General features: G+C 42.4%; 1 protein-coding gene across 1 annotated transcript in view; it reads right to left on the bottom strand.

The window, feature by feature from the left end:
• LOC126293349 (uncharacterized) overlaps positions 1-13,863 on the bottom strand; it is a 77,921-nt gene extending 64,058 nt beyond the window's left edge. Inside the window, exon 1 of the mRNA XM_049986543.1 lies at positions 13,770-13,863. The gene's annotated coding sequence lies outside the window, so the exon portion shown is untranslated. The remainder of the gene's footprint in view (positions 1-13,769) is intronic.
• Positions 13,864-14,362: the final 499 nt, after the last annotated feature.

Here is a 14,362-nt window from a genome sequence, read left to right as displayed (position 1 = left end):
TACTTAGACCTGTTCAAATATTTGCATTTGCCCTTTGCAATGCTTCCGCACCCACCATTTTCTACGTTATTTGGAACAGCTGATTGCAAAAGTGCCATTTTGTTCAAACTACCCTGACGATATTGTTGTCTCAGGTCATACACCAGAGGAAAACATTGCCATTTTGTGTGCTCTTTTTCAAATGTTGTCAGAAGCAGGAGCCAAGTGTTGTCTGGAAAAGTGTGACTTTTTTCAAACTAAACTACAGTACTTAGGTCATGTGATAAACAGTCAGCAAGTGCACCCCCTCCAATCTCATTTGCGTGCAGTCAGTACTAGGCAAGATGACATACTACATTTGGTTCATACCGAATACCACACAGATCCTGGCTCCGTTGCATCACTTGCATTGCAAAAATGTACCTTTGTGTTGACTAGAGACTATCGAGAAGCATTTCAGAAACTCAAAAATGCTTTGCTTAGTGACAGATGTTTAGTGCATTTTGACCCTGCGAAGCCAGTAGGTTTGTAAGTCGACTCTTCTTTCTATGGAATCAGTGCTGTGCTTTAATTGGTGCACAAGACAGACCTATTGCTTTTGTCACAAACTTGTTAACTCAAACTCAGTGCAGTTATTCTCAAATTGAAAAAGAAGTTCTTGCTATGGTGTATAGAGTGACAAAACGCCATCACTATTGTATGGTCACAAGTTCTGTTTAGTGACAGATCACAAGCTTTTGCAGACCTTGTTTCATCCATCAAAGCTGGTTCCTACACGCACTGCTCAAAAATTGCAATGCTGGGCTTTACTGCTTTTGCAGTATCAGTACGAAATTGTGTGCCATCCTACAGCAATGCAGACGCCCTATTCGCCTTTCAGTTGGTCCAGACTCTGATGTTGATACATCTGGCACATTTTGTTGCCAAATTGATGTGCAGGACTCTGAATTGCACTACAGAAAAATTGCACAGGCTACAGAAGCAGATCCAGATCTCAAGATTTTGTTTCACTATATTCGCATGTCTTGGCCTCATTTATTGAACAGTATACAGAACTCAGTTGTGCACCAATACTTTGCTCATCAGCATAGCCTTTCAGTTAAACAGAGTGTGATTCTAGTTCAAAATGACAGTGGACAATCTTGAGCGCACCGCCACTGTACTCGGCAGGGCACAGATGCCCACGTTGAACAGATGACAGCACATTACCAATGAATATTGGAACTGTTTCAGCAACACAACACCATCTAGCATAAAACCAGTCTGCTCTGCCACAAACGTTCTCATCTTGACCTAATACTCAATCACAATGGCAACAAGTGCACATAGACTTTGCAGGACCATTTTGGAACACTTGTTGGCTCATGGTGGTAGACTCTTTTAGCAAGTTTCCATATGCTGTGCCTATGAACTCTACCACATCATGTAGCACCATTCGAGCATTGTCCTCAATATTTTGCCAAAAGTACTTGAGTCGGACAATGAACCACAGTTCACTTCATATGATTCTGAACAGTTTCGTGACTGCAATGTCATTCGTCACCTAAAAAGTGCTCTGTTTCACCCATGGTCATGCAATTTTGTTCTTTTTAGGTTTTGTGGCAACTGTGAGCACTGGGAAAGAGGTGTGAACCAGGAATCCATTGTCTCTCACACATGTTCGATTGCAGCTCTTGACAGTTTGCAGCACTGCCACCAGAACCAAATCCGTGCATGTCATTTGCCCCGTGATTGTGCTGCTTTCCTTCCCCAGCTGCCGGTGCCACCGGGGCACCCAAGGAGGAGCGGATGGATGACGTGCCCTCCCCCGTGGACCTGGACCTGCCACTGGTATCACTGTTGCCACAATCGCCTCGGCACACATCCTCGGGCCCAGAAGTGTGTCCTGGCAACATTTTTCTGGAGGATGTTTCTGTTGCCTCACAAGCCAGACGGTGGGGTATGCTGTCCCCCACAGTCACAGCTCCCGGCCCACTGCTACGTCAGCATCCCTCCCTGTGGTCATTGGCAATCTCACTACACGACAATGGTGCATCATTTTGGGGGGAGAGGGGGGGGGGGCAGACAGGAATGTGCTGGCATTATGTGGCACCAGCACACCGGGCAGCAAAGAGATTGCAAGAAGATCGATGGAAGCCAACGACAGACTCGCAGGTAAAGTGCCTTCGGTGCCGTCTCGGCCACCAGTATTTAGATCGCCACTGCGGACTGGAGGGCCACACAGTCTGCCAGTCTGTCGCACTGAGTGAGTTCCAGTCTGCTGTCAGTCACAGACCAGTGGGAGCCACAGTAGCAGTTAGCTCTGCCACTAGCTCAGAGACAGACAGCACATAGCAACCAGAATAATGTACATAGGGGACTTTGTACTTCACCAGCAGTGAGGCTGACATGGACTAGAATGGAAGAGCTTGTACCACAATGACTATCCAGAGTTAAGTAATTTTCCATCCTAATGAATGAAGAACCCAGTTAATATATGTATACAGTTTATGTTATACAAATAGGATACCAGCCACCAAACAACATCCTCTCCTTGCTCCCTTGGTGGAAACCTACAGAGAAAAGGAGACGACATAAAACTATGTGAGCTTTGGCCTTTTGTGGAAGATTAATTCACTCTTTCCTTCTTAGTGCCAAACTCCTCCAATTCTGGATTGCAATTTTCCTTAAGTCCTCCATGAAACCTTCCTACCACCTTAGCTTTTGTTTTCCAATCCTCCTCATTCCTTCAGACACTGCATTGAATATCTTCCAAATAATTCTGTCATTAGCTCTCAGTACATGTCTGCCCATTTCAGCCTTTTAATATTAATATAACTGACAGTGTCTGGTCCATTAAATAGATTGTATAATTCTTCGTTAAATGTCATCCTCCAGGCACCATTTATTTTGCACTCGGCCAAGAATTTGTCTCGACCTCTTTCTTACACATCAACAAATAGGGTGTCTTTTTACGTCGGATGTTTCTATTTATCAATTTTTTTAAATATATTAATGACTTTTGGACATTCTCTGTAGTCATCCTCAAAATGATATTTTAACTTTTATATGTCTAATGGCCTGAAACCATTGATACGTAATACACAGTTCAAGTTCCGTTATAATAACAATTATCAGTTAAGTTCATTTAACCTTAAATGAGTCCCATGAACTACGAAAATGAAAATACATTAATTAATATAAAAGGAGGCTTTGTAACACAAAGGCTACCTATTGAATTACTCTATTACACTGTACACAAGAGAAAATATGGCTTTTCCTGTAATTTTATCTGTGCTTCTGCTAGAAGGTCTTGTGTTGTTGAAATAGTTTCAATATTCATTGGTAATGTATTGCCAGGGGATATACTCATGGAAACAATGTATCACAATATTGGTATTTGCTTGTTTAACAGGATAAAGTATAACATTGTTCTTTAACATGACTATACTATATAAATGGCAAATTGACCTACTTTGTTAATTTTACCATCTAATGTTTTGAATTGCTCTTTAACTTCCTCATGACTAAATTGCATTGGTTATTGATCTAATCATTCAACTCCTAGACAACTGGGTCAAAGTACTTTCAATGCTAGTTAATTTAGCTTCTATTTCCTGTGTGACGTGTTCTGTTATCTCTAATTTTAGTTCTTCTTTCGTATTTTCTACCTTGACAGACAGTTCATTACTTTTAGACTCTACTTTGTCACCGAAGTTTTTTATGGCGAGAACAAATATGATTTATGGAACATAACAGTATTATGAAAAGGAAAGTTGCTATTCACCATATAGCAGAGATGCTGAGTCGCAGATAGGCAAAATGAAAAGACTGTCACAAATAAAGCTTTCGGCCAGTAAGGCCTTTGTCAAAAACAGACAACAGACGTGCAAAAACACACAGACACTCGCACGCGCACGCGTGCGTGCCCACACACACACACACACACACACACACACACAAAAGAAAAACCACGTGCCGTGTGCTGGCTCGTGCTCAACTCGCACACACATGACTGAAGTCTCAAGCAACTGAAGCCACACTGCAGTCAGCAGCACCAGTGCATAATGGGAGTGGCTACTGGGTGGGGATAAGGAGGAGGCTGGAGAGGGAAGGGAGAGGGATAGTAGGGTAGGGGTGGCAGACATTAAAGTGCCGATGGGGGAGGGGGGGGCGGCGCAGGAACGAGGTGGAGAAAGGGTGAGGCAGCTGTGTGCAGTTGGGGGGGGGGGGGGTTAGACAGAGGGCAGGGGAGAGGTTGGGGAGGGACGGGGGTAGCGGAAAGGAAAGAAGTAAAAAGACTGGGTGCGATAGTGGAATGAGGGCTGCGTAGTGCTGCAATGGGAGCAGGGAAGGAGCTGAATGGGTGAGGACAACGACTGATGGAAGTTGAGGCCAGGAGGGTTAAGGGAATGTAGGACATGTTGCAAAGAAAGTTCCCACTTGCGCAGTTCAGAAAAGCTGGTGTTGGTAGGAAGGATCCATATGACACAGGCAGTGAAGCAGTCACTGAAATGAAGGATGTCATGTTCGGCAGTGTGCTCAGCATCAGGGTGGTCCATATGTTTCATGGCCACAGATTGTCGGTGGCCATTCATGCGGACAAGCATTTTGTTGGTTTTCATGCCCACGTAGAATGCAATAGAATGCTGCACAGTGGTTGCAGCTTAGTTTGTAGATCACAGTTAGCCCTGCCTTTGATGGGATACATGATGTTTGTGACCGGGCTGGAGTAGGTGGTGGTGGGAGGATGTATAGGACAGGTCTTGCATCTAGGTCTATTACAGAGGTATGAGTATGAGCCATGAGGTAACGGTTGGGAGCAGGGGTTGTGTAGTGATGGATGAGTATACTGTGTAGGTTCAGTGGATGGCAGAAGACCACTGTGGCCAGGACATTTCTCATTTCAGGGCGATAAGAGGTAGTGGAAATGCTGGCGGAGAATGTAATTCAGTTGCTCTAGTCCTGGTTGGTACTGAGTTACAAGGGGAATGCTCCTCTGTGGCCAGATGGTGGGACTTTGAGTGATGGTGGGTGACTGGAGAGATAAGGCACAGGAGATTTGTTTTTATACAAGGTTGAGAGGATATTTAGTCTGTGAATGCTTCAGTGAGACCCTCAGAGTATTTTGAGAGGGACTGCTCATCACTGCAAATGCGCCAGCCACAGGTGCTAGGCTGTATGGAAGGGACTTCTTGGTATGGAACAGGTTTGATATGGGCAGAGGTACAGATGTAACCATCTTTGAGGTGGAGGTCAACATCTAGAAAGGTGGCTTGTTGGGTTGAGTAGGACCAGGTGAAGCTAATGGGGGAGTAGTTACCAGAATGGAATTTTCACTCTGCAGCGGAGTGTGTGCTGATTTTGAAACTTCCTGGCACATTAAAACTGTATGCTGGACCAAGACTCAAACTCAGGACCTTTGCCTTTCACGGGCACATGCTCTACCAACTAAGCTACCCAAGCATGACTCACGACCCGTCCTCACAATCTTACCTCCACCAGTACCTCGTCTCCTACCTTTCAAACTTCCAGAAGCTCTCCTGTGAAACATGCAGGACTAGCACTGCTGAAAGAAAGGATATTGTGGAGACATGGCTTAGCCACAGCCTGGGGGATGTTTCCAGAATCAAATTTTCACTCTGCAGTGAAGTGTGTTTGAAACTTCCTGTGTGCTGGACTGAGACCCGAACTCAGGACCTTTGCCTTTTGTGAGCAAGTGCTCTACCAACTGAGCTACCCTAGCACGACTCACAACCCGTCCTCACAATCTTACTTCCACCAATACCTCATCTCCTACCTTCCAAACTTCACCGAAGTTCTCCTGCTTGGGTAGCTCAGTTGGTAGAGCACGCGCGTGCAAAAGGCAAAGGCGCTGAGTTTGAGTCTCGGTCGGGCACACAGTTTCAATCTGCCAGTAAGTTTCAAAATCAGTGCACACTCCACTGCAGAGTGAAAATTTCATTCCGGAAACATCCCCCAGGCTGTGGCTAAGCCATGTCTCCACAATATCCTTTCTTCCAGTAGTGCTAGTCCTGCAAGTTTCACATGAGAACTTCTGTGAAGTTTGAAAGGTAGGATACGAGGTACTGTCAGAAGTAATATTGTGAGGACGGGTCATCAATTGCGCTTGGGTAATTCAGTTGGTAGACCACTTGCCTGTGAAAGGCAAAAGTCCTGAGTTCGAGTCTCAGTCTGGCACACAGTTTTAATCTGCCAGGAAGTTTCAAAATCAGTGCACACTCTGCTGCGGAGTGAAAATTTAATCCTGGAAACATTCCCCAGGCTGTGGCTAAGCCATGTCTTTGCAATATCCTTTCTTTCAGCAGTGCTAGTCCTGCAAGTTTCACAGGAGAACTTCTAGAAGTTTGAAAGGTAGGAGACGAGGTACTGGTGGAGGTAAGATTGTGAGGATAGGGTGTCCTCACCCTTGATCCAGATTGCAAAGATGTCATCAATGAATCTGAACCAGGTGAGGGGTTTAGGATTCTGGGTCTTTAGAAAGGATTCACCGAGATGACCCCTGAAAAGGCTAGCATAAGATGGTGCCATGCAGGTACCCATAGCCATAGCCTCAATTTGTTTGTAGGTAATACCTTCAAAAGAGAAGTAAATATGGGTGACGATATAGTTTGTCATGGTGACTAGGAAGAAGGTTGTTGGTAGTGTTCAATAGTAATAAGGCCATGCCATTAAGGATGTTAGTATGAGTGAGTAGCAGCTTTCTTTTTCATAATATTCTTACATTCCATCCTGGATTTTCCATTGGTTAGTTTATGGAAATAGTTCTTTATAGGGCAACACACCAGATACAGTTTGTATGTAGCACTGGACACATTGACTGGAAAACTTTAATATAGCATAAAGAATAGGCAGAGCATTGGTTTGCAATTGCTTAAATGGTGCTGTTTCTTTGGTGCCTCACCAGAGCATACCAGGGGACTGACACAGGTGTCCTCTGCAAGTGGGCTTGTGAACTGTATGGATGCAGGCTCTTTGAAATCATGTGCTTCATGAGTGAAGGTACATCAGAGACCAATTACCATGAGATGTAATCTGGTAGGGCACTAATATGTTAAAATGTGACATTTATGTTAACTTAGCCTACTTATTCCTTTGCCACCTCAACTGTCAATTACGCTTTTGACAGAAGTAACTGCACCTAAAAAAGAAGTTTTTTATAATACCATAATAAGTCACCTCTTCACACTTGTTATATTGTCAGAAAAATCTTCTGCCTCATCATATAGCAGACACTTATCTTGCAGTTAGTATTGATGTACTGAGAACCTACACCAGTGCAAGCTTGAAGGAATTCTGTGAGAATCTGTTGAATTTAGGCCTCAAATGACTCACTGGTAGTCATGTTCACATCCATTAATTGTATTTGCATCAAGAAATTCCTTTGTATCTCAACAAGCACAGTAATAATTGAAATAACAGAACAAAACAGTATGCTATGTTGCTGGAGGATATGAAATAAAAAAGGTTTATTCTCAAATAACTTCCAAAAGGTCAATATGCACTCCATTTGGAATTCACAATTCTGTTGTGCCAATTAATCCACTACCAGGCATATTAGTGTAGCTGTCCATTCAATGAAATGATGTAAAATTGAGTCCTTTTAATAAGTTGGTGGCAGCAGCAGAGTCTGACTGAAAATGTTCAGACTGTGCCCAATAGCCAGGTTGATCATCATTACATTCACACTGTTGAACTAAACATCAAGTAGTTTTAATAAATCTGTCTCTTCACAATACCGCAGGATATGTCATGCTTTAAAATACAAAAATGTCAACAAAAACTAAATCTTCATCTAAATGCAAGTCTCTAAATAATGCTGAGTGCTATCATTATGTGCATGTCCTGCATGCTGACTGTACATTGAGAAGACAAAGCCCTGACTGAGCCTGCCAACATGATGATGGGCCCCTCTCTCAGGGGTTGTTCTGCAAACAACAAGCTGACCCTGTATTGAACAGATGTGTACCTACTAGATCAGCCTGTGATGGGAGAAATCCTTACAGAATACAGTTTCTGTAAAGAAACTTCCAAAGAAGCAGCAACTGCTGCATAACAGGTCTGATAGAAGAACAGTGTGATAGATGAACGGAAATGAAATGAGCTTGACTACCAGAAAAGCAATTGTGTAAAGCCTTCTACATCTACATCTACATCTACATCTACATCTACACCCATACTCCGCAAGCCACCTGACGGTGTGTGGCGGAGGGTACCCTGAGTACCTCTATCGGTTCTCCCTTCTATTCCAGTCTCGTATTGCATGTGGAAAGAAGGATTGTCGGTATGCTTCTGTGTGGGCTCTAATCTCTCTGATTTTATCCTCATGGTCTCTTCGCGAGATATACGTAGGAGGGAGCAATATACTGCTTGACTCTTCGGTGAAGGTATGTTCTCGGAGCTTTAACAAAAGCCCATACCGAGCTACTGAGCGTCTCTCCTGCAGAGTCTTCCACTGGAGTTTATCTATCATCTCCGTAACGCTTTCGAGATTACTAAATGATCCTGTAACGAAGCGTGCTGCTCTCCGTTGGATCTTGTCTATCTCTTCTATCAACCCTATCTGGTGCGGATCCCACACTGCTGAGCACTATTCAAGCAGTGGGTGAACAAGCGTACTGTAACCTACTTCCTTTGTTGTCGGATTGCATTTCCTTAGGATTCTTCCAATGAATCTCAATCTGGCATCTGCTTTACCGACGATCAACTTTATATGATCATTCTACAATTACTGTTGTAGAATTTTATTAAAATACTTCTCACCAAATCCCAAGAACTTCTTGTTATATGTGAAGGCTCTCAATGAATTAAAATTAGTGTTCAGATGATTATGCATGATAGAGGAATTGAAATTAAGGGTATCAAAACAGAATCAGAAAGGGTAAGCTCAGTTTCCAAATGTTCATTTAAAAAAAGAAGTAGCAGTACTGCCTGCGTTTAGTTTTCACACCACCACAGGGGTGAGTGATGTAGATATTAATGTCAGATGAAAACACTAAAATTGAACACTGCTCCAGAGCCCAATGGGAAACCTGTCACATTCTACACAGAAACTGACCTAGTTCCCATTTTAATCAAAATATCTCATACAACACCAAACATAAAAACTGTGTCCAGTTGAAAGAAATCACAGGTCACACCTGTCTACAAAAAGAGAAGCTATAATTCACATCTGTCTGTTGATGAATCTGCAAACATATTCTGAGCTCGAACATAATGAGGTATCGTGAACAGAATGACCTCCCCATGCTAAAGAACATTGATTCTGAAAGCTTTGGTCATTCAAAACCCACCTTCCACTTTTCTCACATAGTGGTGCAAAGATTGACAACTAGTTTCAAATGTTCATTAATGTGAAATTGTACATATAACAAAATTTTTAACAAATGTGGTATTCTATGATATAATATCAGTAAGTCACAACTGTTACCAGTCAACAAATACAAATGCCTGAGTGTAGTGATTTGTGAGAATCTGAAATGGAATGATCTCTACAGCTGATAGGCCGGGCTTAAGGGTCAACACGCTGGGAGACACAATGTTGGTGTACTTTCCCTGCTCACCAGGGATCACTATAACAACATCAAAGATTGATGAATGTAAATAAACTACAATAAATGGTTTCTTGTAGCCACAAGCTGCCTTCTTCTGCACCCACATCTATCTCCAATAGAGAGTCAGTGCCTGCATGAATGCATCCTAGACACTTTATTATAGATTCATTGGTACATTACTGGGAAAACACAATCAGTCTAGAAAGGAGATTGTTTAGAAGACACATGAGCAACTTAATCAATAATATTGGTCAAGTTGTGGGAACCATATTGGAAAGGACTAACATAGGACATTGAATGTATATGAAGAAGAGTGGCACTAATGGTCACAGATATGTTTGACCCATGAGAGAGACATGGGAGGGCTGAAAAATTCTAAACTGATGGATACCTGAGGATAGATGTCTAATATTCTGTGGAAAGCAACTCACAAGTTTCAAGAACCAGTATTAGGTGAAGAATATATAAGCATGCTGCAGCTTTCTGTGCATCACTCCCACAGGGACCTTGAGGAACAATTAGACTAATTATCACATACAAAGAAGCATTTTGTGCTATCATTCTTCCTGGGTACCATAAGCAAATGGAACAGGACAAAACTGTAATATACAATAAAATGGGAAGTACCCTCTGCCATACACTTCATACTGATTTTGTGGAATAAATGTAGACAACGCAAAGGACTCACAGCAAGCCAGTGGAGAAAACCAGTGGGAAAATAAATAAAGGTAGACTGTCCTATTTAAGTGTAAGTGTACACGGTACTGCTGCACCAGAGTCATAAGAACTACACAGGTTCTCTACCACCAAATGTGGCACAACAAACCAAGTTGTAGTGCTTGTTTTGTGACTGACACCCACTTTGTACAACCTTCATTTTTGCTGTACAGCCACTACTTTTCTGTCTCCCGACATGTCAGCTGAGCTGTACTGAAACATGTCGGGAAGCCTTGATCAACAAGCACAACTGAGGCACTCACTTTTGCACCCTATACTGGAAAACAAATTAACCCTTTATCTGGCGATGTTGCTCTTATGCAATATTGAAATCAGAGATAATTTAGAAAAATGAATACACTCTCTGATTCCCCATTTGACACTGACACTCTCTGAGATCTATTGTTACTTAGCAATCATAGTTGCAAAGATAATCAGGAAGAAGCTTCTGAGTCACAGTTTTTACCTGTGATACTACATGCTAATAAAAGTAATGTTTTCTGTGTTTATCTTATGTTCTGAAGTAATTCAGTAGTAGAAGTTCTAAAGGTGAGCTGTAATGATAAATAGTCTATGTCAGAACAATAAGGGGCATATCAAATTGGTCATAAAAATCACATTGCTTGTACGCAACTCTGCCAATCTAGGATAAGTTTTTAACAGTTTTTTTTGTCACTGCGGCACACACTGATTTACAAGAGGAAATGGATGCACACTCCTTCTATGGACAAGGAAATGGCAGTATACTGTCTGATGGTAATTCTGAAGGAGACTGAGACATGAGCTTGAAATTCTAGCAGATATCAGTGACAATGATCCTGGCTAGAGGGACTCTCTCTTCAAGGAAATCTGGTATGGCAATGGAAGAATCAGGTATAGAATCAGAAAGTGACAGTGTGAATTTTAAAGAAATTAATTGTGCAGTGTTCAATATTTTTTTGCCTAGTACATCAAATTGAGACAAAACTAAGAACCAGGGAAATAAAAATTCATCCTTTGTGTATAAGTATACAAAAGACATTTCTTCAGACTCAACAAAACTTTCCCCTGTTACATTTGCCTGTGTTAGCAATACACCACTGCAGTGCTTCAAGAAATTCTTCAGCTCTGCAATAATGGACACAAAAAGAGACAAAGCTCTATTCTGTTCAGCAGACATCATGATCATCTGTAAATCCAAATAGAAATGGACTGGAGAAATTCTGTGGAATACTGATTTACATGGGCATTCTCGCAATGCCTTCATATATTGATCACTGGTCACAGTTGACATACATCGAGAAGCTTTCCAACGTAATGAATCTGAAACACTTTCTAATATCATCACATATACATTCATTTTGCCAACAATGAACAAGCTATCAATAGTAATGATAGATGTTCGAAATAAGACCTATTCTTGATCCAGTGGATGTTATTTGTTGTAATCCAAATCAAGAAACTGAACAATTGATTGATTAAATGAAGGTACCTTACAAAGAAACGAGAACTGGTAATCTCAGTCAGTATATACAAAATAAGCCCCACAAATGTGGTTTCAAAATTTTTGTAATACCTGTGGTATCTAGAATTATCTATCACTTGCTTCCTTGTACTGGTAAGGAAATGCTGACCAACCTGTTGGAAGACAAGAAGTATTTTGGAATTGGTGGTCAAGACACGATTACTCTGTGCAAGACTATACCAAAAGATGGGAAATGCAGGGTACATTTTGATAATATTTTTTGTCCTCTAGACCTTATCATTCAAATTGGAAAAACTACACATTACTTGATGGGAAAAATCCACAGAAGTTTGATTGAGGTAGTTATGACAACAGGAAGGAGATAAATTCTGACCTTATAACAGCAAGATGAATAGACAGTAAGGTTGTATGGATAGCTAGCTTATTCTGTGGCAATGAACCAATCAGCCCTGTGGAAAGATAGGACTCTGCAGAGAAAGAGAAAATGGATGTCCCATATCACAGAATTGTGAGATAGTATAACAAACATTTTAGAGTAGTGGACTTTGCTGGTATGCTTACAGAACTTTATGGAACATCTCTGAAGCAGTTCCAAGCAGATACTGCTAATGATTTGATTGGAGGGGGAGAAGAGAGGTTGGTAGACCATTACTGGAAGCAGCACAGCCAATTGAAAAGAAGAATAGAAAAGGAACATCTCCTTTACCAGTCCAAGACATTAGATATGACAAAGCATACCTTTGCTTTGAATATGTAGCAAAAGGAAGGTGAAGATTTTGTCTGCTTGGATATTCAACAATTAGATGTGGTAAATGTTATGTTGTATTGTGCTTTGTTCAAAGCAAAATTGTTTTAAAGCTTTTCTTGAGAAACAGTGAAATATTTGTCTATTACAATGAGAAAGGAGGCCAGAATACAAATTTTTGTTGCAGTGGCTGTGTGGGTAGATCTGTATCTCAAATTGAGAGCGTTTCTTACAAGCAACACCTTGTATCAAGAATGAAATTTTCACTCAGCAGTGGAGTGTGCACTGACACAAAACTTCCTGGCAGATTAAAACTGTGTACTGGACCGATAGTTTAACTTTACATGGGCAAGTGCTCTACCATCTGAGCTACCCGAGCACGACTCACGACCAGTCCTCACAGCTCTGATTCTGCCAGTAACCTCGTCACCGACCTTCCAAATTTTCCTCGTCCCCGACCTTCCAAATTTTGCAGAACCTCTCCTGTAGGCCTTGCAGAACTAGCTCTTCTGAAAGACTGGATACTGCGGAGATGTGGCTTAGCCACACCCCGGGGGATATTTCCAGAACGAAATTTTCATTCTGCAGCAGAGTGCGCACCGATGCGAAACTTCCCGGTAGATTAAAACTGTGTGCCAGATCGAGACCCAAACTCGGGACCCCTGGCTTTCGTGGGCATGTGATCTTCTGTCTGAGCTACCTGAGCATGACTCACGACCCATCCTCACACCTTTAATTCTGCAAGTAACTCGTCCACTACCTTCCAAACTTCGAGAAGCTGTCCTGCAGATCTCGCATAAGGCAAACAGTTTTAATATGCCAGGAATTTTCAACACCTTGTATTATCGAAAGATAAAAATTAGAGATAAATCGTAAGAGTCTGTTCATGTCACTATACACAGAAATTAACTAGCAAAATAATTTTTCCTGCAGGTGGGTTTGCTAAATAAAGAGGGAAGCATGTGTGTGTTTGGAATAATAAACAAATGAATGAACTGTAATTTTTCGGGGTTAAAATAATCACGAGCTTCCACAAAAATATCATTCATTTCTTCTATGTTGACGTTTGTTCGTTCAGCTCGACAACAACACACGTATCGCCCACAAAACCTCGATATTCCTAAATCCTTATTCAGTAGAACGGTAGGAAACCGACAGAGAACGAGACTGATAGACCCGGTATCGGAGCCTGTGCAACGGCCGCGGGGTAATTCCTGCCAGAGTGGATGAAGCGGCGAGTTTCTCCGATTTGCTCGGAGGGCCTGGGTTTCACCTGCGGGCTGTCGTGTCTTAATGTTTTGGAACGTACCGCTTGCTGTGCGTCACCTGGTGTGGGGAGCTGGTGCCGCTGGGTGCAGACTGGTCCTCGCTCCGTTTCGCGTCGCAGCTATTCGTGGAATTGGCGGCTGCCCAAAACAGCGGCACAACGCAAATAGACGCCACGCCTTCCAGCTGCCTGCTGCACTTCCATCCTGCGTGCACGGAGGACCCTGGGCACTTTAATTCCGCGTGCCTGCAGGTTTCCCCCCTCTCTCGTCTGCGCGGTCCACCTCACTACAGAGGAGCAAAAAGTACCCGCCGGTCTGTACGAGATTAAGGATTGTTTATTTACATCTGGTTACGAACCTTCTGTCATTTAACAGCACTGAAACGGTGTCTGAAGCGGGATGTTGTCGTATGATCACAAGATTGTTAGGTAGTTTATCTGGTCCCAGGGTGGGGTCAAGGGGCGCCAAAATTTAGGAACCTAATTTGGCTGGAAGTGCGAGAAAAATATTGATGCGTTACATACTTAACACCAGAAAAACATTAGATACCACAGCAAGCCTAAAATGTAAGCAGCAGTCATGCGAGTGGTTTCCGCCACGTCGGTTATATGCACTTAAGGTATCTCCCTGCGCG

The sequence above is a fragment of the Schistocerca gregaria genome, chromosome 10 (assembly GCF_023897955.1).
Source record: "Schistocerca gregaria isolate iqSchGreg1 chromosome 10, iqSchGreg1.2, whole genome shotgun sequence".
NCBI lineage: Eukaryota > Metazoa > Arthropoda > Insecta > Orthoptera > Acrididae > Schistocerca > Schistocerca gregaria.
The sequence above is the reverse complement of the archived record's forward strand: the minus strand, read 5'-3'. Positions and strand labels throughout refer to the sequence as shown.